At 38.4% G+C, this 4,691-nt stretch overlaps 1 long non-coding RNA gene across 1 annotated transcript; it reads left to right on the forward strand.

The window, feature by feature from the left end:
* The first annotated feature begins 354 nt into the window (after positions 1 to 354).
* On the forward strand, positions 355 to 2,223 carry LOC133361809 (uncharacterized). Its single transcript, XR_009757419.1, has 3 exons — positions 355 to 615; positions 1,171 to 1,282; positions 2,205 to 2,223. It is a non-coding gene; the product is annotated as an uncharacterized LOC133361809 (long non-coding RNA).
* The last annotated feature ends 2,468 nt before the right edge of the window (positions 2,224 to 4,691 follow it).

Here is a 4,691-nt window from a genome sequence, read left to right on the forward strand (position 1 = left end):
TGGTCAGCAGCAGGGTCTTTTCATCCACTTGATACTTGACTGGTAGCCAGTGTAAACACAAGAAAGCAGGTGTGTGATGTGCTCGCGTAATGGTGTGTGCGTACGGACTCTAGCAGCAGCATTCTGAAGAAGCTGTCGTCTACCCAGAACCTTACTTGGAATCCTGAACACGAATACATGCATCAATTCAGTGAAATGTTACAATTTTACCTTGATATTCGATATTATTTCATATTTTGGTAAATATAATGCCTCTAGTGACTGCACAGATCACATGAAACCATTCTAAAACATACAATAATGATCGCACAAATGATGTTGTACATATACCATTAGCGTTAGAATTCGTTTCATTCTATTCAATACATCGTTACTTGCTCAGGGAATGCAGCCGAACAGTTAAATGTCATATAATCACGGTGTTTCTTGTAGAAAAGCCGCACAGACCCATTCTGCTTGAAGGAAGTGCTGGAGGAGTTGCCACTGCGCGCTCTGAAGGATGCACTTGAGAGTATCGGCAAGATACTCACTGAGAGCCTGCTGCGTTGCCCCGCTGAGCAATGGAACCCTGACCCACCGCAACACGACGACATGGAGACAGAAGCCACGGGATCGGTACTATACATCTAAATTCTGTCCTTTTACTCTTTCATGGTACATTTTAACGTGATTCATCGAATGCCTATCAACCAAATATCTCAGTATGATTGTAAACAGAAAATTACACCCATTGGTGGTCTGGCTGAGATCATTAAGGCTTCTTATACTTGCAAGCCTTATTTTATCTTGGACCTGAACCAAGAATCTCAGCTTTGCTGGCTCATTGTTTTGTCAATTTTACTGCATCAGCCCATGAGCTACCAGACAATTAAAAATTCTGTATTCGTCTGATTTACCTGTATTAATATACCCAAAACATTTAATTAAATTATAGTTGCTTGTCATATATTCTGAGTACTGTAGATAAAAACACGTTTTAAAGAGTATGAATGATTGTGGTAAGCATGCAAAGACATGAAAAAAATTTCAACTGGTTTTATACACGTTCACTAAAAATACTGTGATATATTAACTCTGACAATGGATGGCACTTGTTATTTGATTGTTGATGTTAGGAGTTGTGTGGTTAAAATGTGACACCTGCTCCCATCATTATGTGTTTGCATCCAGGAGTCAACTGTAGCTGTTGTGACGGCTGTAGCCACAGTGCTATCTGTGGCTGTGAAAACTGTCAGTGCGGAGGTGATAGAAGACATTTTGGAGTCGGCTATCATTCTACATGGTAAAGAGGCAGGGTGACGTCTATGAATAATTGATACAAATTGATAAATTATTGACTATATCTGTTTCCACGACTTCTCAGTTTTTTTATAATTGGAAAGAGTAAAAGTTCGTGAGTATGTATAGTAGGAGAACGAGAACAAAAAGTTAATAAGTATCTGCTGAAAATCTCATTCAAGATACATAAAGTAGTTATTTGCCACATTTCTCTGACTTGGATAATTTATAACAGTTCACTGTTTAGAGCTGCATATCCCAATGAACAATATTGCAGTATGTTCATCTCATAAATATCTGCAAAATAAAATACTTCTTGATGTTGCACTGGGAAATGTTATGCATGCGCACTGGATGATATATTGATTTCAAGTACTGTATAGGGTAGATTACCAAAATATTGGCAATAGTTTATTTAATAATTGAGCCTACAAATTATTGTTATGCTGAATATACAGAGTGGCCCATAGGTCAAGACTGAATGGGTTATCTTATTTTAACAATTTTCAAACTGACTTCCATTAACATGAATGTACACATGAATTCTCTGTAGAAGTTATTTTTGGACTTTTTTTAGATTCACGTGTAATCTTTGACCATTCCTAAATTACGTTTTGTCTAAATTCATTCAGGGTTCTTGGTCGAATTTTGTAAACAACGGGATTGTGGTGAACCCACAGGAAGAATACAAATATATATATGAATAATGATAATAGATAAATATTAACTTAAAGAATAAACTGTTTAAATGTTTTAATGCCAGTGCTAAAATAAATGAAATAACCCTATTTGTCCAGACTTTTTTGTCACCCTGTATAAAAAATGCCTTCCAGGTGGTTACATCAGGCAACAATACAAGATATATATGTTCCTGTGGTGATAATTAGTTCCAATCTACTCTACCGTTTTTCTCACCCTGTTGACAGCCCTGTTGCCACTTTTCACCGATGCTCACCCTAACCTAAGAAACACGGTCATAAACCTGTGCGAGTCTTGGTGGGAGAGAGACCTACCTGGGAAAGAGGAGCTTGGAAAGAATATGATCCTCACAATTCTGCGGTGCAATTTAATACAGCAGAGCAAAGCCTTGGTATGTAGCAATGCCTTAAATTGCAATTTATAATTTGTTGTTTTTCATGACAGTGACTTTCATTCTTGTGAATTTTTTTTACTGCAATCAGTGTGTTTCTAAAGATTATTACCTGCGCTGGTTAGGCATTGCCTCACCAACACTTATTTTACCTGGAATAGCACCTTCTACAAACAGAATGAGGGTACCCCTATGGGCTCCCCCTTGTCACCAGTTATAGCCAACATGTTCATGGAAAAGTTTGAATCAGACGCCATCCAGACATCCACCCTGCGTCCTTCCTTGTGGAAGAGGTATGTGGACGACACTTTCGTCATCTGGCCACATGGCCTCCCAGCATTGAACCACTTCTTGGACCACATCAATTCTAGACACCCATCCATCAGATTCACCATGGAAGTGGAGAAAGACGGTAAACTACCATTCTTGGATATTCTGTTTGAGAGGAGGCCTGACGGATCCTTGGGACATTCTGTCTACAGGAAAGCCACCCACACAGATTCCTACTTGAAACCGGATTCCCACCACCACCCATCTCAAAAGAATTCTCTCATCAAAACGCTATACCACAGAGCCCATGGCATTTCTGACCAACACCACCTGGCCGGTGAATTAAGACATGTACATCGGGCCCTCAGGATGAACGGATACTCTGATCGCACTATCCGCCAAGCTGTTTCTCATAATCAACGATTTTTGGGTTTAGATCGCGTTTATTTATAAATGTGTCGTAACCCTCCACCACCCGACATGGCCAATCAGTAAAAAATGTGTCACGTTGACAAAGACAAATAGTTCACTGCTTTAGCCCACCGGTGTGTTGAAGCAACAACATTCACAATTTGAGTACGACGTTTCGCTGGTAATTACAACCAGCATCATCGGGCAATTCGCCAGAATGGTGAGGCTCTCCTGTGTCTCCCGTTCTTATATAGAGCAGCAGCAGGATGACGTCATCATTAACTCATTAACTCATCAGGTGCAAAGATTCAAGGGGGGAGTGATTGTAATTATATACTAGATTAGTAATCAGGCTATTGTTACGATGCGAGTTGTAGATTAGTAATCATTTGGAATGTGTTTTATTGTGATTATGCTACATTAGTAATCAGTTAGTGGTTGTTTCCCTTATAAGTAATTGTAATGTATCTTATTTAATAATACGCTTCCAGGCCGCACTAAGCCTGTAGCTGTCTGAGCGATTAAAGTTATTTCTGTTTCTCTCAATTTCAATCGATTCTCTAATTAGTCTTTGCCAGTAGTAACTAGTTTTACACAACACTTCCACGTTGTCAAAATCAATTGAGTGTCCCTGTTGGCATGCATGTTCTGCTACTGCCGACAGTTGTGTTTGTGATAGTTTAATATTTCTCTGGTGTTCTTTTAGTCTTACACTAACGTTACGCCCTGTCTGTCCAATATAGCATCTGCCACATACACAATTAATCCGATATACACCTTCTGTTGATAATTTAGGTAATTCGTCTTTAGTGCACGTTACTAGTTGTTGAATTTTGTGTACTGTACCAAATCTTACTGTAATGAGAGAGATTAAACATGTTAAATAAGCACTAAGACAGAATGGCTACAATAATGCTCAAATTAACAGAGCACTAAAAGCCAAATCACGATCGCAAAGCAACACTGCTGAAAGCGATCAGATTATTAAAACAATAAAAATACCATTTATCTCAGGAGTAACTGATAAATTAGCCCGTGTTTTGCAAAAGCAAAACATTACAGTAAGATTTGGTACAGTACACAAAATTCAACAACTAGTAACGTGCACTAAAGACGAATTACCTAAATTATCAACAGAAGGTGTATATCGGATTAATTGTGTATGTGGCAGATGCTATATTGGACAGACAGGGCGTAACGTTAGTGTAAGACTAAAAGAACACCAGAGAAATATTAAACTATCACAAACACAACTGTCGGCAGTAGCAGAACATGCATGCCAACAGGGACACTCAATTGATTTTGACAACGTGGAAGTGTTGTGTAAAACTAGTTACTACTGGCAAAGACTAATTAGAGAATCGATTGAAATTGAGAGAAACAGAAATAACTTTAATCGCTCAGACAGCTACAGGCTTAGTGCGGCCTGGAAGCGTATTATTAAATAAGATACATTACAATTACTTATAAGGGAAACAACCACTAACTGATTACTAATGTAGCATAATCACAATAAAACACATTCCAAATGATTACTAATCTACAACTCGCATCGGAACAATAGCCTGATTACTAATCTAGTATATAATTACAATCACTCCCCCCTTGAATCTTTGCACCTGATGAGTTAATGAGTTAATGT

Source organism: Lethenteron reissneri, unplaced genomic scaffold (genome assembly GCF_015708825.2).
Source record: "Lethenteron reissneri isolate LAM-NWPU_2019-01 unplaced genomic scaffold, ASM1570882v1 scaffold_1243, whole genome shotgun sequence".
NCBI classification, from domain to species: Eukaryota; Metazoa; Chordata; class Hyperoartia; order Petromyzontiformes; family Petromyzontidae; genus Lethenteron; species Lethenteron reissneri.